Below are 22,146 nucleotides of genomic sequence, written 5' to 3'. Positions count from 1 at the left end.
TTCATGATTGGAGTGGAAGACGCAGTAGTGTGGTAGGTTTATTGTTCTTGATCCGTCAACTTGTCCGCTCCGAATCAAGCATGGACCAAAACCACCTAATATCGGGTATATATTTATATGCATACATATCGGGTACTTTCCTCACAGAGAGGAAAGTACTTTGGCGCTAACGCGATATCAGGTGATCCGTGCTTGTAAACCAGTGGTCCACGAGCACCCACCACTAATATCTACGTTGCAGTAACTTGTAATCGTAATAAATCTAGAATTCCAAGAATGAATACTGTTTTTTTAACATTTGATTTTATTCTTTTTTTGACATTAAATTTATTTTTAAACCATTTTTTTGACATTAAAATGGCTTAATACATAAAATAAATGGGATAATTCAATAAAACAAATCTAATGTTTTATTCGATTTGTTTATTTTTTTGTCATATTTTTATTTTTAATGCTTTTTATTGTTATTGATTTTGGTTTAGTAAGTAATTCAATTCTTCTTCTTATTACTGATATCAAAATTTTTTTAAATATCATATTTGGTATATGAGCACAAGTAAAATAAAATATGTAAAGTGTGTAAACTTATTTGAAAATATCACATAAAATGATTCATAGAAGAAAATTTTTTAACCATATATGTATGTATTTAGCCAATTTTAGATACGGTAATAAATCTTCATATAAACAATTTTTCAAAACTGAATCCATATACATAAATAAGATAAAAATTTAAAAAAAAATGACAACCCAATTGCAAATCTCAAAATACACATGGTTACTATGATTAATTTATTTATTTACATAAAAAATTGACTACCCTTTTTATTCTAACATTGAAAGCCAGAATGCTAAACAAACTCCGATGCTCTCAGAAGAAGTATGGAACGCTGTATGCTTGTCATAACGAGGAGAAATATGAAACGGAATACGTGAGTGAAAAGTGTGACAAGGGTAGTTGATATAGTGTAAAGATATTGAAATGACATTTGGTGCGACACGTAACTAGAAAAATGGACTAAAGTGCTGGAATGGTACCCTAAAAAATGTAAATGGATGAAAGAAAAACCACGAGAAAGATGGGTGTATGGAATTAGAAAAACAAGTGGAGTAAGATAGATGAGAGTTGTTGAAAACAGAGACGAATGGAAGTGTGTTGAAAAGGCCTTCATCCAGCAGTAGATGGTGAATGAGTAGAAATGATGATTGTACATATTTGGGTATATGTATATGTATGTATAGCAGTGGCGTATATTGGGTGTGTGCTAGGTGTGCGGCGCACACCCGTGAAAACCAAAGACCACATAAAGTAGTATTTTAATACAAAATAATGTGTTGTTGTATAAACAGGCATTGATGTGTATGGTGTATTTACCGCGTGCGCTAAATGTATGGTGTGGTGTATGGTGTGGTGTGCAGTCTGCAGCGTGTTGTGTGATGTTAGATGTAGTTTGTGCGCCGCGACGAGAGAATACCTATGCCGTGCAGCAAATTGGTGGGTTTGGTTGGAGTGTGCAGGCGGATATTCGCTTGTATAGGTTTGTTCGCGATATTAAGACGTACGGTGTGCTACGACTTCAGAGCACCGCGCACCGCACCGCACCGCACCGCACCGCACCGCACCACTCGGCAATTGACCGAATGCGATGCGACACGTGCTCTCGTACTTTTTCGCACATTCGTATTTTTATGGTCATTCGTATCTCAGTCATACCTCTAATAACTAATAATGGCTAACAGTGTTCAAGACATTTTAACTATTCCGTTTTCAAATAGAAGTTTTGAGATAAAATTAAAAATAATTAAAGATGGGAAACCGTGTCCGTCTCTTCCAAATTTATCCAGTTTGCATAAAGAAAAAACAAAAGTTTACACTAGACATTTTTGCGTTTCAAATTATAAAAAATTCGAATGGATTACAGGCTGTGAAATTCGATCCAAACTTTTCTGCTGGCCATGTTTATTGTTCTCCAAAGATATTAATGTGTGGAACAAAGAAGGATTTGCTGATCTCAACCATTTGACAGCAGCACTGAAGAAACACGAAGGATCGCAGGCACACACACGTTCAATCATTTCTTTCCATACAAATGTTTGGCAAACAACGAATCGACGTATTAATTGACAGTCAACGTAAAGCCGAAATAAGTCGACATAATGAACAAGTAAATAAAAATAGAGATGTTTTAAAACGAATTATTAACGCAATAATCTATCTAGGAAAACAAGAACTGTCCCTGCGAGGTCACGACGAGTCATGTAATTCCGTAAACAAAGGCAATTACATTGAATATCTAAATGCTCTTCGAGAATATGATTCTGTTTTAGATACTCATTTAAATACTGCTACTACCTTTCGTGGTACTTCTCCAAGTATACAAAATGACATAATCGAAGCAATCGCTCATGTTATTAAAGTTCATATAAAAAATGAAGTAGAGTCAGCAAGTTTTGTTGCTATTATTCTCGATGAAACTTCAGATATAATGACAAAATCACAGCTCTCAACAGTTTTACGTTTTGTATGTAAAGGCAATGTACATGAACGGTTTATTAGTTTTACAGACGTTAGTGCTGATAAAACATCTAATGGTCTATTCCGTCACGTGGTGAACATAGTTGAAGAATTTAAAATTCAAGACAAATCGGTTGGACAGACTTATGATGGAGCAAGTGTAATGAGTGGACACGTAAATGGTTTGCAATCCAAAGTCCTCAATGCTTATCCTTTTGCTCTTTTTACACACTGTTATGCTCATGTATTGAATTTAGTATTGCAGCAAGGTCTTTCTGATATTAAAGAAAGTAAATCATTTTTTCAAACTTTAAATGGATTGTCTACATACTTTTCAAAATCTTCCAAAAGAGTATTCGCTTTACAGGAATTTGTGACAAAAAGACTTCCCTCTGTAGCACCCACAAGGTGGAATTTTACATCTCGTTTAAGTAGCACAGTACAACAATACAGAAGTCAATTTACAGATTTTTTTCGACATGTTATAGAAAATTGTGAATTATGGGACACAGATACTGTTATAAAAGCACGAGGGTTTTTAGGCTTTTTAGAGGATTTTCAAACAATTAAACTTCTTCAATTTTTTTCAAAACTGTTTGGAATAACTGATGTTTTGTATAACATTCTTCAATCTAAATCTTCGGACGTTTTATATTGTTGTAAAAAAATTAATGATGTTTTGCAGCAACTGAAATACGAAAGGGATAATAATTTTGAAATGTTATGGAATAATTATTTAAATGAAAAAAATGATGATCATGATCGTAGGCCACAAAGATTAAAAAATTATTCAGAAGTAGAAGATAAAACTTCATTTCGTCAATTATATTTCAAAATAGTTGATAGCATAATCGCACAAGTCGAATGTAGATATTCTTCACTTTCCAAATTAGAATATTTTCACCTTCTTTGTAATGATAAATATGACGAATATAAAGAAAATTTTCCAAATGTTTTAATTAATAAATTAAAAGATTTTTATGGATCACTGTTTGATTATATTCGATTGAAAAACGAACTCATTGTGCTATATTCCAGCTCTGAATTTTCAGAGAAACCTGTTCATGAATTAATACAATTCATGACAAAAAATAACCTCGAATCTGGTTTTAAAGAGGTGTTTAAGCTGGGAGAATTAATATTAACGATACCAAGCAGTACAGCTTCAGCAGAACGTTCTTTTTCGGCGCTGAAAAGAATAAAAACTTGCTATAGAGGTACGCAAGGTCAAGATAGATTATGTGGCCTTAGCTTAATTTCAATAGAAAAAAAGTTATTGGTGGAATTAAAACAGAAAGACACATTCTATGCAGACGTGATTGAAAAGTTTATGTCTCAGAAACGTCGCATTGAACTTATGTATAAATAACTAATAAATTAAACATTTTTGTAATGCAAAACGAGTATTTTTTTTTAATTGCTAATTTTATACCCTATGCCCTACGGCATACACAGCACACCCGGTATTAACACCCACCGTCCGCCACTGATGTATAGTATATAAAAATAATTAATAAATGTGTATGTATGTATGTATACATATGTATATACTCGTGCTTCGATGTTATTTGTCGCCAAACGGTGTATGAAGTAGACACGGTGCAGCACACACTGCAACTCTGTCGAACGATTGATCGATTGGAATGCGTTGCACTTGACAGATTACGCCGGTGCACCGGTCCATTTATCAAAATTTAAATCGCTTTTTATGATACACGCGCGAAAACCTGCCACCGGCCCCACACTCTCTAGCAAAAAATAAAAATGTCGACCGTGTCACAAAAATACCCCAGCGTCGAATCCATCAATTTTATTTAACGCCGATTTTCAGAAACGGGTGCACCATTTTTCGATGCACCTATACGTTACCGTACGCGTTACAAAATGGACAGCCATTCTTATTATTTTCAGAATGAAAAAAATTCGGTTATGTATTCGTTGAATCTTTGGGAAAAATGTCAAAATTAAATGGATTATTGTAATAGTTACATTTTAGACATAGCTTTCAAAATTTAAAATTTTGCCTTTGTAAGGAAATTCAATGCTTAATCAAATCATTCAACATTTCAAGGACGAATTTCCTCACTATTTCAATACTTAATTTATCGATTCTTCGTATATACAGAGAGTAACTAAAATTATAACAAATTTATCTAAATATTTTTATTCAAATATACATATGTACATATGTAGCTTTCAAAGTATGTACATATTAGTGCTTCCAATCCCAGAGGGTTACTTCAGCACCGGGATTACGGTGCTGGGAATTTCCGATCCCGGGATCCCGGTTCTAGCACCGGGATTTCAAATGTATAAGAAAAAAAGTTCAATTGCATGTTTTCATATTTCAAAAACGTTCTCTCCCGATGTTTCACGCAAAAAATACTCCCATATTGGCGTACTAATTTTCAGATTTTGGCTACATTCTTTAAATTTTCGGTTAGCATCGGTTAGCGGTTGATTCAGTGATTCGTTTTTTACAAATAGTTTGTACCGTCTAGTAATTATTCATCCAAACAATCCACCTAATATAAAAAAAACTCCAATTACATTTACTTTATGTACAAAATTCGGATGTGACCAACCTACGACTTAAGCTATGTATTTGAGGAATATAACATGGATAAAAAACAAAATTCGATAATCGAAAATGTGTATGTACATACACGTTCACACATACCGGCTATGAGCATTTTCAATACAAATTGAACACAAATGTAGAAAACACAATAAACATATGTACAGACACAGAAACACAGGCACACGCACAAATCGATTCTGAGTTCGAATCAGTTAAAATATGTTTTATATGACACAATACAGACCGTTCATACCATTTCGTGGAAACGGCAAGCCGGTGTCGAAACGGATGGCAAACAAATGGACTATGATTGTCATTGCTCATCCCACCATCGGTCATTATATAATGTTGTTTTATGCTTTTTTCCATATTATTTTTGTAAAAATAATATTTTTGAAGAAATTTATGCCAGCACCGTAATCCCGGTATTCAGACTAGTTTCGGCACCGGGATTCACGGTACCAGAAAACACCGGGATTCCGGGATTGGAAGCCTTAGTACATATGTATGTATCGTGAGGAAGAAATATATTTATATATAGTAGACTGTTTTTATTAATTTAATATGAAGTGTTATATAGGTAGAAGAGCTGATAATGATAATATTATATTTAAATGTGTTTAAATAATGTATAGGCGTATATATGTATATAATATTGTCTTAGCGTTGAGGGGAGGGGTGACTGTTTCACAAAGTGCTTTTAATACATTGCGAAATTGAACGTAATAAAATTACGACTCGGGTGCCATTTTAAAAGTGAAAAATGTCATTTCGCATTTATTGTCCGTTCGTTTGCTATGTGACGACATTATGTTATGTATCACATAAAAGCGGATCAAATATACCTACACATACAGATGAAATTATATTAAAACACGTCAAAATATCTAATAAAAAAAGCTGTCGTTCCCTTTGCAACGCTACAAATTATAATTTGAATCGTAAAAATTTATACGTATACCTTCGACGCTCGTGGAAATATTGCCGAGATTAATTTTCATGACATCCTTTGAATTATATGCTTTGATACGCCTTTTAAATTTTCCAACGATTCACGGAAATCGTTCAAAAAGACCCAATCGACTCTAATGAGGTCGAATTATATTTATCTCCATTGATCGAGATTGAATCACAATAATTTTTTTTTTTTTGTATAAAATATCTACATTTACGAAATGATTGATTTGCCTAAAAACAGGTTTAAAATCTTCAAAATATTACTTACCTATTTATTAGAAAAATCTACGTGTGCACTTTGCACACGTAATCCCTTTGCTAAATCGGGACGCACTTTCTTATAAAAAAATACAGTCCCTTCCTCCCCCCCTTTCTTTCACTTTCTTATTCTTTATCCCCGGAAAAACGGCAAAATCACGACATCTTATCTACCCGTGACGATTTCATCCCTCTCCCATCCCCCGAGCTTCATAAATTCAACTGGGATATCTCGATAAAAACGCCAATCGATTCATATACTGGGTGAAAATGAACCGCGCAATCTCAATCTGATATTAGTTCATTTCCATATGAAATGTTATATTGTATTTAAAATTAATATTAATATTATAAAAATACATCATATCGTACAGACATTTTAATTTTTATGTTTAAATTATTTGAAAAATTTTCATCCTGTTTCTACTGTTGAAAGTCGACTATTTTTTGTTTAAAAATTTGTTACACTCACATAAATATACAATTTTTTTTAAATTATACCTTTAAATTTACTTTTTTTTAATATATTATTTATACCAAATAGCATATGAAAATATATATTTTAATAGAAAAGAAAAAAAAGTTCATATTCATCGTGTGCATGGGATATACCAATAAAGCGTAAGCTCTGACGCTGATGGTGTCTTGTTTTCAATTTCATGGGATTTATAAACGCTCTCATCTCCACCTCCCCTTCCATCTTCGATGTCGCACATCGCCCTTCGGGTCTAAGAAACCCCAACCCTCAAACAGACACGTCTATTTACTTCAATAATGATGAGACGGAACACACTCCCGTCTCCAACTATGTAGTATGTATCTGCAATAGCAAATCTTACACACCAACCAACATGTTGTACTTATAAATGAACAAAAGACGTAAAAATATTCTTCAATTGCATGTATTACAAATAATATACGACTATGTCACATATTTCAAGTATTATATATATATATATATATATATATATATATATATATATATATATATATATATATATATATATATATATATATATATATTATACATATTCTAACATTAAATTCCTATACACTACAAATAGTTCAATGTTTTAAATACAAATGAATGTATAATATACTGATTTCCTCTTTTTTTCCAAGTGTAAATATCAAGTGCAATAACTTACGAATCTGACTTTGTGGATAAGACTGCATAATATGAATAAGTAGTCTTCATCACCTTTAAAATTAAAAAAATCGGCTTGAACATATTCTTACAAAATCTTTTAAATTTAATTTAAAGAATATTTATATGTAACATATATATATACTTATATGTATATATGTTACAGTCGAAGTGTATTTTCAGTTGTAATATATTCCAACTGGCGTATTAGGTCATTCATATTCGAATTCAAATCAGCTAGTAAATTATTTATTTATTTATTTATTTAATAGTTTTGGACCATTGTGGCATTACAGGAAGAACCTAATGCGCCACAATGGCCTACATTTGAAAAAGATATAAAAACATGATATAAAAACAAGTAAACTGTAAATAAAGGAAAAAAGCAAAAGCAGAAAACATGGTAAAATAAAATAATAAAAAAAAAGTAACAAAAGGAAAATAATACATCATTCAGAGAGAAAAAAAAATAACAAAAGTGTAAAAATTAAAAATAAAATCCATAAATCCCATTCTTTGTTTACACTGAACAAAATTAAAATAGTATATAAAAATATACAAAGGAAAAAGAAAAAGTAAAATAAAATAAAAAAAAATATGAATAAAAAATAAAATCACAACGAGGCCCAAATGGAAGAGAGTAGATTAAGATTCCACTCATTCATCACATTCAAATTAAGAAAGTAATGATGAGCGCAGGTTACCAGATAAATATGTAAAGATAATATCCGATAATCTACGCTCCCCAAGGTGGAAAATATCACATTCAGGGACAGCAGCAACGATTTCATTGAGAAGTCGAATAGCTCTTGGAATAGGAGCCATTCGAAAAAGAACTGTGCGAGCAGCAGGTACAACCATCAAATGATGATGTCTACCACGCACATAATTATTAGGGACATAAAGTCCCAACTGTTCCAGCAACAACAGGCATGACGTATTACCACGCAATAGCTGGAGAACGAAACGAATTAACGAGAAGTTTCTCCGAAGTTCAAGGGAATTATACCCAAGCATGCCCAAAAGGAAAGGAGTAGGATAGAGATATGGGTAGTACCCATACTCTTTCTTATAAAGAAAACGAAGAAATGCTTTTTGCACTTTTTCTATAATAAGAGAGTAGTTTGCTTCATGCGGATTCCACACAATTGCATTATACTCTAGCTTACTTCTAACAAGCGAGTTGAAAATCAAGCGAGAAGACAAGGGGTTGGAGAATAATCTAGCATATCTCAAGACAAATCCAAGTCGACGAAAGGAAACGTCAGCGATTGTCTTGATGTGGTTGTGAAAGGTGAATTGAGGATCAAAAGTGATACCCAAGTCGACCATTGATTCCACGCGCTTCAACAATACGGATCCAATGGAATATCCGTGACAATAAAGCGAATCCGCACGTCCATAACTCATAATGGCACATTTACTAGTATTCAGTTCAAGCCCTAAACTGGAACTGAACTCTAAAACAGCGTTATAATTATATCTCTAAAAGCGTAAATAAACATTAAACAATGTGCACCAGTTGTAATAAATATAACAGTTGGGTTTTGACAACTCTAATTTTTTTACGAATGCTTTAGAATTTAATAACGCGTTAATATTTGCTGGGTATTACGAATAAAGGTAATGAGTACCGTATTACGATAGCTCCAACTCAATTTACTAGTCGAGTGACGATTTGACGAAAACCTAGCCTTTCCATCTAACCAGGTACCAACTTACAGTTGAGCTGTATTTTCAGTTGTAGTATATTTTAACCAGTTGGAATGTAATTCGCCATATGAATCAACTTACGACTACGTAAGTTGATTACTAAATCTAACGATGGAAAATATTCGAACTAGTCAAAATATATTACAACTGGAAGATACACTTTAACTTTAATATATGTATAATAAATATGTCGGTACAAATAAATCGATTGCTGACTGAAGGCAGGGTGTATTTATTTATTTATTTATTAATATCAAAATATGTATACTTACAGCAGTGAAAGTTGCCAGTCCTACGTTTACAAATATACCCGACATAGTAATCGGTCTCTGGCTTTTTATCAGCATCAGATATAGCATCTTCTGTTGACGATAATTCAATCTGTACCACGGGCTTAAATATATTGCCTCGGAAACGGCAAAACTCTAAAATAATCAATTATAAATTATACAATTTGATTCAACCTTTCTATTGAACGTTGATTTTGCGTCATTTCATCATTCAATATCTTTAACGTGAAAAATTTGCCAATTTTCCTAATTTATACATTTATATCTAACATTTATACTCTCATGTGAAAAATATACCTTGTGCATGATCAGATCACCGTACCAGCAATACAGAAAAATTTGAAAAATGCAAGCGACAAAATATGAATAGCACTGCATCGGAGCGTCATTTCTCTGCAAACGTTTTTCATTAATTTAAAATCATCATTAAATTTCAATTTTAAATTGTGGATTAATACCAATAAATATTCACCTCTGCAACTTGATACAACGAAACACAGCCTACCATAGTGCTTAGTACTATTTCGGTAAAACAGTCGAATTTATATACCTCATTTATTATGTCACTGATTCTGTTCGATTGTTTATAATTAATTGTATGATTTGTATTATTAAATTATTTTCTATGTTCATTTATATAATTGTATACATATATGGTTTGTGTTATTCTTATTATTAATAATAATAATAAAATACTTACCTGAAAATCCATTGATGCAACTTAAAGCATTCATTTAAATTTCGATTACTATAATATACATATATATATATATATATATATATATATATATATATATATATATATATATATATATATATATATATATATATATATATATATATATATATATATATATATATATATATATATATATATATAATTCAATAGTTATGATTTAATGTTAAAAATAGTGTGCTTAACATTTGTACGTAGTCTCTTACCAACTGATGATTCTTGATCACTTTTTACAGATTTATTGGTATTATTCATGGTCAATATTTTGTTGCTTAATATTTCAGTCTGTGCGCATAGTGTAAGTATGAAATATAGCCATAACGATCCAAAACCACACATACTGTGAGTAGCTAACATCATGCACCAACAATGAACTGCCATGTTGATTAGAAATCCATATAGTTCGTGTGATGGAACACCGACTAAACCAGCAGGAAGTATCATTTGATAATCTTTCATATGTACTGCTGCTATTGAAACGAAAGTTAGCGGTACGAAAATCTAAAAATCGTATTTTTTTTAGGATTCCAAATGCACGTTTTCTTAAATATATAACTTAATCAAATTGAAATATTAATTTACAAAAAAATAATAGAATATTCTTGTTATAATTCTGGCTTCTTTCATATTCTTCGTCATAATTTTCCAACGTTCTCCGCCTTCCGCTTTCGCTTCATTGAGAGCCGTCGTCATTTCAATGATCAAATCCTTAATTTCTCGTTGATAGTACATCAAAAGCAAAAATTTTACATATAAGGCTATACCCAAAAACAGAGTCATCAAGCATTCCGTCAACTTGAATATGTCGTCCATGTTGGTTTTGATGAAATACAATTCCGATATAAACATGTATCCCATTAAAACCGTCGTTATGAATGTCATTGTTAGCTCAATCTTGTTCGGAAAAGTTTTTGAAACCCAATCATTTCCTAAGGTTTTCAAAAAATAATGAAACAATACCAAATTCTCTTCGTATTCCAAATCTTCCACCTTCTCCAAGTTCATGAAGAAGTGTTTATTAAACGATTCTCTAATGCCCATTGTGGTGTTGTACTGAAAATTTCACATCGAAGTTTATCCTCTTATAAGCTGGTAGTTATGACGATTAGTTCAAATTATACGTTGACATTCTATAAACCGTTGAATAATCGTTTAGTTTAACTACAGAGAATATTTTATATGCAGAAAATATTTTATAAAAATTACACGATAATTTGCCGATAAATCTAATATGAATATTGAGCGTTTAGTCCAGGGGAAAAATCCAAAATAATTCAATAAATTCAACTGAAGTCATTCGATACTTCAATTATCTATTATTTTTATTTAACTGTTTATCTTACAGATAATACTTTTTATGTATTATATTTACATTAAATTTAATTATTTATTCAACGATATATTTACTCTTTTTATAACATGAAATAGATTATAAAAATATATTCAATTGATTTTGATATTCAATGTATTATATTATACTTCGTTCATCTTCAAGACTTGCAATTAACATAATGTCTATGAATATAGCGTTTTTTTTATTGGAGTAGTAGTTAAATATTTTCATTCACTTGTGTCGTAAATTTATTATATTATGTTTCATTCCCAATTTCAATTATATCATGAACACTGATTCAAAAGAGCGTAAGTTCAGTGAACTCTATATTAAAATTGACAAATTTATACCTAAATATATAATAAAATTTAAATAAACTAAAATCATAATAAATTAGTCTGCATCTTAATAATTTTCTATTCCACACCAATAGTATGTATATATTAGTACTTACAATTTATTATCCCATTATTATTAGCCTTCAGCTGGGAGTGTTTTGATTTTGCTCCTCTATAGAAGCAAAATCTAGTAAAAATCTAATCTAAAATATTATTCACTTCAAGTGACTAATATTAACGATCATCTCCAACATCTCACCTACAAATGCGTTTGTTGTTATTTCGTAGATAACCAAAAAGTCTCATTTGACTGGATTGACTCTTAGACCCAATGTCGAGACTATGCGTAGATATTTTTATCGTATTTAGTTTTATTTTTGTTCATTGTTGGTTTGTTTTTAAAAATAAAAACGACAGGGTACTCAATAGCATACATAGGTATATTAAAAAGCATGCCAAGATACCTGAAAACCTTTCATAACAAGCTTTTTATTGGCTTCACTGTATTAGTGTTCAGTCATTACTGCCCGTCAAAAAATTGTTATCTGAATCTGATATCTTACATTCAAGTAAGTAAATGTCTCCGATATGAAGCTAGAGGAGTTTAATAATTAACGAACTCTTAAAAATTGCATCAAAATCTTGTGTCAGATTGAAGCTATGATAGCTAGCTATCCAAACGCGTGTTTCTACCACCCATTCACAATTCACAGGCTAGAAGTTATATGAGTTACATTTTATTATTAAAAGGTTATTAGTTTCACTTCATCAATTGGTCTGACAAACTTCCTACACTTTTCTGGTCGCATTGAAACTTTTCTATTTTGCGAGGTTTGGTTGTCGATAGAGATTTCAAGTTGTTGGTAAGATTATTTAAAAGTTCAGTAATGCCTTCTAAATTATTGTTTTTACTGGGAGTTCTTATAAATTGGTTAAGATTGGTTATTTGAAAGTACACTTTTAGTTTTTTTTTCATCTTAACTTTTGAAATCAGTGAATTCCTAATGTATGTAATTAATTGATCACCAGCCCTTACTGATCATAGAGTTTTCTTTCAAAATTCCATTTTATATCTACTTTGCGATTCAAAATAAAGTCTTTCATTATGAAAAATTTAATATAATGAAGTAAATAATGTATATTTAATATATCGGTCTATGTTTTGATAGATTTAAACTGAAATCGTATATATGTACATATATATACATATATCATATTTTATTTATTTATTTTTATTTTTATTTTTTATTTTTTATTTAATTTACACCAAGAAGGCCTAACAGGTAAACCCAATGCGCCTTCCTGGCCAAAGACAATTATATAAACACTAGCTGTATTACCCGGCTTCGCTCAGTGTTTATAAAATAAACCGCTTAAACATGACTAAGCTAATAGTAAACATTTAATTAAAAAAAAAAAAATTTAAAAATTTAAAAAAAAAATCAAAAAAAAAAAATTTAAAAAAAATAATAAAAAAAAAATAAAAAAAAATAAAAAAAAATCAAAAAAACAATTAAAAAAATTAAAATCAAAATTTTTTTTGCCTTCTAGGGCTTCGCCCTCGGCGCCCCCCTGAGCCTTTGCCTTCTAGGGCTTCGCCCCTCCACGCCCCCATGAGCAATTGCCGTTTAGGGTTTCGCCCCCATGATCAGTTGCCTTTTAGGGCTTCGCCCCTCCGCGCCCCCATGATTAAATGCCGTCTAGGGCTTCGCCCCCCCTTAGTTAATGCCTTTTAGGGCTTCGCCCCTCCGCGCCCCCATGATTAATTGCCGTTTAGGGCTTCGCCCCCCTTAGTTATTGCCTTTTAGGGCTTCGCCCCTCCGCGCCCCCATGATTAAATGCCGTCTAGGGCTTCGCCCTCCTTAGTTAATGCCTATTAGGGCTTCGCCCCTCCGCGCCCCCATGATTAAATGCCGTCTAGGGCTTCGCCCCCCTTAGTAAATGCCTATCAGGGCTTCGCCCCTCCGCGCCCCCATGATTAAATGCCATCTAGGGCTTCGCCCCCATGATCAGTTGCCGATAAGGGCTTCGCCCCTCCACGTCCCCATGATTAATTGCCGTCTAGGGCTTCGCCCCCATTATCAGTTGCCTTTTAGGGCTTCGCCCCTCCGCGCCCCCATTATTAAATGCCGTTTAGGGCTTCGCCCCCCTTAGCTAATGCCTTTTGGGGCTTCGCCCCTCCGCGCCCCCATGATTAAATGCCGTCTAGGGCTTCGCCCCCCTTAGTAAATGCCTATCAGGGCTTCGCCCCTCCGCGCCCCCATGATTAAATGCCATCTAGGGCTTCGCCCCCATGATCAGTTGCCGATAAGGGCTTCGCCCCTCCACGTCCCCATGATTAATTGCCGTCTAGGGCTTCGCCCTCATTATCAGTTGCCTTTTAGGGCTTCGCCCCTCCGCGCCCCCATGATTAAATGCCGTCTAGGGATTCGCCCCCCTTAGTTAATGCCTTTTAGGGCTTCGCCCCTCCACGCCCCCATGATTGAATGCCGTCTAGGGCTTCGCCTCCGTGATCAGTTGCCTTTTGGGGCTTCGCCCCTCCGCGTCCCCATGATAAATTGCCGTCTAGGGCTTCGCCCCCCTTAGTTAATGCCTTTTAGGGCTTCGCCCCTCCGCGCATCCATGATTAAATGCCGTCTAGGGCTTCGCCCCAATGATTAAATGCCATCTAGGGCTTCGCCCCCATGATCAGTTGCCGTTTAGGGCTTCGCCGAAGGGGGCTTCGCCCCATGAGGCTGCGCCCCCTTCGGAGCCCCATGGGGCTGCGCCCCATGAGGCTGCGCCCCCTTGCGCCCCCTTCGGGGCTCCATGCGGCTAAGCTCCATAAGGCGGCGCCCCATAAGGCGGCGCCCCATAAGGCAGCGCCCCATAAGACTACGCCCCATAAGGCTACGCCCCATAAGGCTACGCCCCATGAGGCTGCACCCCCTGCGCCCCCTTCGGGGCCCCATGGGGCTGTGCCCCATGAGGCTGCGCCCCCTTTGGGGCCCAATGAGACTGCGCCCCCCTGCGACCCCTTCGGGGCCCCATGGGGCTACGCCCCATGAGGCTGCGCCCCCTTCGGGGCACCATGGGGCTGTGCCCCATGAGACTGCGCCACCCTGCGCCCCCTTCGGGGCCCCACGGGGTTGCGCCCCTTGTGGCGCCCCTGGCGGGGCCCCATGAAACTACTCGCCTTGCGCCCCCGCGGGGGTGAATCCATTGAAATGAAAAAAAAAATCGGCGCCCATGGATCGAAAAAAAAAAAATCGAATCACGTGTTCGATGACGTCACCGATCTACGGACGATGACGACGACGACCAAGGATATTTACATACAAAGTCTCTTTCCAAATTATAGATTAGATATATGAACACCATCCATATATACACAAATACTTACACGTATACACAAATACACACACATACATACTTACATATACACATACATTATTATATATGAATATATGAATATATTTCATATGTATGTATATATGAAACCATTTATTACGTTATTAAAACGGCAATTAATATTAATTTCCAAATTTATTTTTATGTGAGTCATATACATAATATTAACACCATATTTTCAGTTTAAAAATTTCAATAGTAAAGGTAAATGACATTAAATGAAACGAAAAAAAATGTATAATATATTTTTAAAATTGTATCATACCTACATAACATACATATATCTCAGTATTTATACTAAATTTTGACTAATCTTCAATCTATACAATATAATATTTATCAATACAATGTGATTCGTTTACATACATACATACATAAATACTACAAATAGTGAAAATTTTATATAATGATTCATCCTTTATGGAACATTTTCATATCTTTAAATATAATGATTTACGTGTCCGACGACGTAGACAGTACTGCATAATATGAATAAGTTGTCTTCATTACCTTTCAAATTTGAAAATAAAACGATTCAATTCAATATATGTATAGAACGTTGAATTAAATTAATTTACCAAATACCAACAAATATTACTTACAGCAGTAAAAGCCGACAAGTTAACGTTAAAAAATATACCCGACATAATGATGGGTCTCTGAGCGTTCATCAACATTAGATTCAACATCCTCTGATGACGATAATTCAGCATGTACCACGAGCTCAAATATATTGCCTCGCAAACACCAACACTCTAAAAGAAACAGTTTGTTTTTATCGCCAAATTTAATAATTAAAATTTATCAATTTTTTACGAGGCTTTTCTATGTTTCATTTTACTACCATAGATCGCGTTTTCGGCAGATGAAAATTCTATATTTAAACAACGTATACATATGTATATGAGCCCTTATATTTGAAAGTGGCAGAAGTCCAATTTTCAGTTCCAAAAACACTATTCCTGATTGACTTAATTCACACATTGTTATCACTTATTTTAATTCAATATATTTTAGTACACATATACCTTTTGCATTATGAGTTCGCCGTACCAGCAATACAGGAATATTTGCAATGTGCAGGCGACAAAGTATGCGTAAAACTGCATCGGAGCGCCAGTGCTCTGCAACATTGTTAACTTATTTAAAATAACCGCTAAATTTCAATTTCAATCGTAAAAGATACTCAAAAATATTAACCTCTGCGATTTGATACATTGAAACGCAACCGACCATCGTACTAAAGACAATTTCAGACAAACAGTCAACACAAAATGCTTCGTTGATTTCATTGCCGATTCTATTTAAAAAATGTTATTAAAGATTATTCTTTTTTTAATCTATATGTAGGATCTGGTTATCATGAGAAGTAGGTGGTGGATTAATATAAGAATCTTTGAGTTTGCTTACTCGGCGGAGCGCCACAACGATCTAAGCGTTCGCTAAGCGTCGCACGTACAGGATAATACCGTAGCCATTGCATTCTTCAACTCATATACATATGCAAACTCATATAAGCATTAAAACATCCATTCATCTTGGTCATAAAACTTAATTCTACACTTAAATGCACATACAATATATGTACATATATGAGGTTTAAAGATGCAATTCATAAATTTGATCAAACCTGTATAGATTACACTGAGCAACAGCAAAAATTACCAAAGCGGAGACTAATCGTCATTTTCTTAGTTAGACCCACTAAATTCGAATATGATAATAGTTTTTGTTGATTTCTTTTTGATTATGATATATGCATAACGTTTAAACGTTTGCGCAATATTTACAATTTTTGGGTTATTATGGTCTTTAGCTCAAAATTTAGTATTGCGATTCCAAAAGAGAGTTCTGGTTACAATAGTCAGATATTTTTTCCAATTGATTGTGATTTTTTAATTCCTTAAAATACTTTTAATTATTTTTCTAACGAATATTAAAAGTCAAAAATATACTTTTTTTACACATTTTTTTCGTTAATTTTTCACATTACCACGTTTTAAAATAATTGGATTTTTATCTAAATATTTTTTATTATCTTACTATACTAATTCGATCGGTAAATGTCTTTTAAATTTGAATAATGTGTAATACATACATATGATGAAATGTTAAAGATTGTATGCTTAATTTTTATTATAAATGCTATAAACTTTGAAGCATTTTTTTTTAGTTAAAAATAACGATTCTGATATGACGGTCCTTTATTTTCTCCAAAAAAATATAGTCACCGTAACTATATTGTATGAAATTACTGTTAACTAAATCATTATTTCTATAAGCAAGATATTATTTATGTAGCTACCAGCAGGGATATTGCTTTATTTAAAAATAATACTATCAAAGGATCCGAATAGTTAAAAACATGAAATAATATTAATTACGGACGGACAAACCGATGTCGTTAAAGAGCAAGCCTAAATACAAAAGTAGTTATGAACCTCCCCTAAAAGGAGAAAAAGGAATCGACAGATCTTATCTAAAATATTTACATTGTTATTGATTTATTTTATTATGGTACATAGTACTTGTTTATTTATTTTATTAAACTAAATACATATTATATTTTGTATTGAAAATCCCTGTCCACTGCATTTATAGAAAATAATAGGCCAATAAGATAATATTAGAATAATTAACTACGCCTAAAAAATCCCTGCATGGCAACCACTGAATTACACCAACCTCCATATCATATCTATAACATCTATGTACATACATACCTGAAAATCCATTGGTGCAATTTAAAACATTCGCTTAAATACATTTCCATGTCATTATAAACAAATTTTAAATCGACAACAGAATAATCTGTAAAATGGAATAATTATAATATCATTTTAATTTTAAAACAATATAGTTATGTAAAATATCTTATGTTTGCTGATACCTCCTGATGATTCTCTTAATGATTTTCTAGTACAACCAACTGTCGATAGTTTATTGTCTAATATTTCAATCTGCGCGCATAACGTCAGTAACATATATATCCATATTGATCCAAAGCCACATAGACTGTTTGTGGCTAACATCATGCACCAACAATGAACTACAATATTTAATAAATATCCATATAGTTCGTGTGATGGAACACCGATTATACCGGCAGGAATTATCATTTGATAATCTTTTATGTATCGTGCTGTTATTGAACCGAAAGATATAGGTACACAAATCTAAAAAACATACATTTTTTTACAATTTTGCTTAAACATAACTTTATTTAATTGAAATATTAATTTACAAAACAATAATAGAATAGCCTTGTTATAATTCTAGCTTCTCTCATATGCTTTTTCATAATTTTCCAACGTTCACCGCCTTCTGCTTTCGCGTCATTGAAAGCCGTCGTCATTTCAATGATCAAATTCTTAATTTCTCGGTGGTAGTACATCAGAATTAAAAATTTGACATATATGACTATTCCCAAAAATAGGGTCATCAAGCATTCCGTCAATTTTAATATGTCGTCAATGTTAGTTTTAATAAAATACAATTCCGAAATAAACATGTATCCCATTAAAACCGTCGTTATAAATGTGATCGTTAGCTCAATCTTGTTCGGAAAAGTTTTCGAAATCCAATCATTTCCTAAACTTTTCAATAAATAATGAAACAGTACCAAATGTTCTTCGTATTCTAAATCGTCCACCTTCTTCAAGTTCATGAAAAAGTGTTTGTTAAACGATTCTTTAATGCCCATTGTGGTGCTGTACTGAAAATTTCACGTTGTAGTTTATCCTCTTATAAGCTTGTGGTTAGGACGATTACTTTAAATTATACGTTGAAATGCTAGAAACCTTTTAATAATCATTCGATTTACTACAGAGAATATTTTATATGCAGACAATATTTTATATAAATTACACGATAAGAGCTGCGCTAAATCTAATATGAATATTCAGCGCTTAGTCCAGGGGAATAATCCAAAATTATTCAATAAATTTAATTCAATGTCATTCGATACTTCGATTAATATAATATTACTATGTATTTATCAAATAAATCAAATTATTTATTAATTTGCATTTAATTTAATTAAATGTATTCGGCGATATTTCAAAAATTTGTATAACATAGTAATTGATGAGATTCACGTGTAAAATTTTTATTAAAATCATTTAATTTATTTTGTTTCTTTTTTTTTAAAAGAGAATATGAAGTACTGCATAATACAAATAAGTTGCCTTGATTACCTTGAAAATATAAAAATTCAATCAAATATAGATATTTTAAAAAATCACAATTATTAATTTAATTTATTTGATACTTACAGCGGTGACAGTTGACTAGCTTACGTCAAAAAATATGCCCGACATAATGATGCGTTCATCATCATTAGATATATGTAAACATCCTCTGTTGATGATAATTCAGCCTGTACCACGAGCTTAAATATATTGCCTCGCAAACAGCAACACTCTATGTAAATGAAACATTTAAAAATACTAGAATTTAGTTTTCAATTCTGCGCTATGGCGTAATTTTATTCGTCCGATTTGATTATGAAAATTAAACCATTTTCAGCGGTTGAAGATCTTACATTCTAACAAAAAATATAAAAAAAATTACATACATGTATGTATGCACATATACCTTATGCATTATGAGATCACCGTACCAGCAATATAGGAATATTTGCAATGTGCAAGCGAAAAAGTATGCGTAAAACTTTGATACATCGAAACGCAACCGACCATAGTACTGAAAACGATTCCGGACAAACAGTTGACACAAAATGCTTCGTTGATTTCATCGCTGATTCTATTCAAAAAAAATTTTTTTAATCAATATACATACATACATATGTATTTTCAAATTTATAAATGTAAGTGTTTATGCATCACTTTCATCCTAAGGTTTCCTAGATTTTCCGGAAACCAAACCTTACGTCCAATAAACTTTTTGTCCGATATATTTTAAATTATGTATTTCAAATATCAAAGCTTTTATCTAAGCTTTGTTTATTTATTTATTTAAGTTTGGACCTTTGTGGCATCACTGTAATGCACCCACAATGGTCAAAAAACAATACAGAGAGATGAGAAAAATAAATATATATTTATATGTACATATACACAAACATAAATACATTTATGCACAATCATTTTAACGTTTCAGTTAAATTAAAACCAGTTACATTTTCACTGGGCAATCGTAATATCTCAGCAGCCAACACTTATTTATTTAAGGGTTAGGTTAGGTTAGGTTTGGTTAAGTTAGGGTTGGCCCCATTCATTTAAGATTAGGTTGTTAGGGTCGGTATTTATTTTTATTACTGGCACCCATTTGACGTTTGATTTGCCGGGCGAAAACTGAATCTGCCGTGCGAGCTATTTTAGAGAGGGCCATTCTTTTTATTTTCCAGGCCGATAAGTGGTACCCTTTAATAAATACGTAATTAAAATAAGCTTGATGAATCCCTTTAGGTTAATGATATTATACATACATATATAGGTATAGTTCTCCTTTTGATTGTAGTGTTAAAAAATATATACATACATATATATGTACATATAGGGAGAGACCACAGGCCTGTCATGAGGACGAATTATTCTCTCGGCAAAACTGCAGAAATTTATTTATTTAAATTACAATTTTAAATCATTTGTCGTAACAGTTTTCTATTATGCATATTCCTATTCAAAATTTACAAGACCGTCCATACTAAAATCATCACTTTAATATTTTAGTTCTCGTATATCATGTTTAGATTTCCCACAAAACATATTTCATTCCGTTTTATTACGCGTGACCTTCTTTTTCGAACTAATTTTTCGATTTTACAATTGCCGATGATTTCAAGTCCGAGGTAAAGTAATAAATTCATAAATGGTTATTTTAAATTATGCCAACTCGGCGAGTTTTCTTTCAAGCTTCCACTTTGTATCTACTTGGCAATTCAAAAATAAATAAATTTTTCATTATGAATAAATTGAATGGAAGAAAGTAAGTACTTTATATGAAATATTCCTTTCCATATTTTGATAGCTTGGTAATGAAATCGCTTATGTACATATATTATACATTACGTAATTAGAACGACAATTCTCAATCGCTCGCTTATTGAATCCGGAGGATCGTACAAAGATTTTACAAAATGTTAAAATTTATAGATTTATTTTTGATATTTGAAATTGGAAATGATAAGATTAAATTGATATTGAAATTAAACTAACTTCTTCATCCAGTAATCTCAACTTAAACATATAGTATTGTAACTGGGGTTTCTGCCCGGATCGACCCGGAAGAGAAACCAGGACAGATTTCTGGGAACTCACGAAATGTCCCGTGTCCCGGGAATTCTGATCACGAATCTAAGGTAAAATATTTGAATCAAAACGTTTTTCAAATGGTTTAATAAAGTCAAATGTATATCGTAAGATGATATTATTAAGAAGAAAGTGTATCTTTCTTGTATTGACGATTCCACAATGCAAGAAACTCTTTTAGATTCTGACGAAGATCAGACAATTGTGTTTGACGATGAATGAAGAATCATATAAGGAGTAATCAAATACAAATCTCTAAAATAACGTAAATAAAATTGCCTTGACTTTGACAAGATAAAAAACTGATTATTTTAAAATAATGTTTTCGTCACTTTTAACAATAAAACCAACGTCGACTGAAACTGAAAGAGTTTTTTCCATTGCTGGAAATGTTTATACCAAATCTAGAAATAGGCTTTCAGATTCACATTTAAATATATGATAGTATTCTTAAGAAGCTATTTCAAAGACATTTATTTTTACTATTACTTTTTTCCAGTTAATAAATATATTGTTTACTTTTTTTAAATAAATAAATTTTATATTAATAAAAAATATGTTCCGAGTTCTCGAGCTCCATCCTGTGTCCCGGGAATTGAAAAAAGTCCGGGAAATC

This window comes from Arctopsyche grandis, chromosome 3, assembly GCF_051622035.1.
Source record: "Arctopsyche grandis isolate Sample6627 chromosome 3, ASM5162203v2, whole genome shotgun sequence".
NCBI lineage: Eukaryota > Metazoa > Arthropoda > Insecta > Trichoptera > Hydropsychidae > Arctopsyche > Arctopsyche grandis.
The sequence above is the reverse complement of the archived record's forward strand: the minus strand, read 5'-3'. Positions refer to the sequence as shown.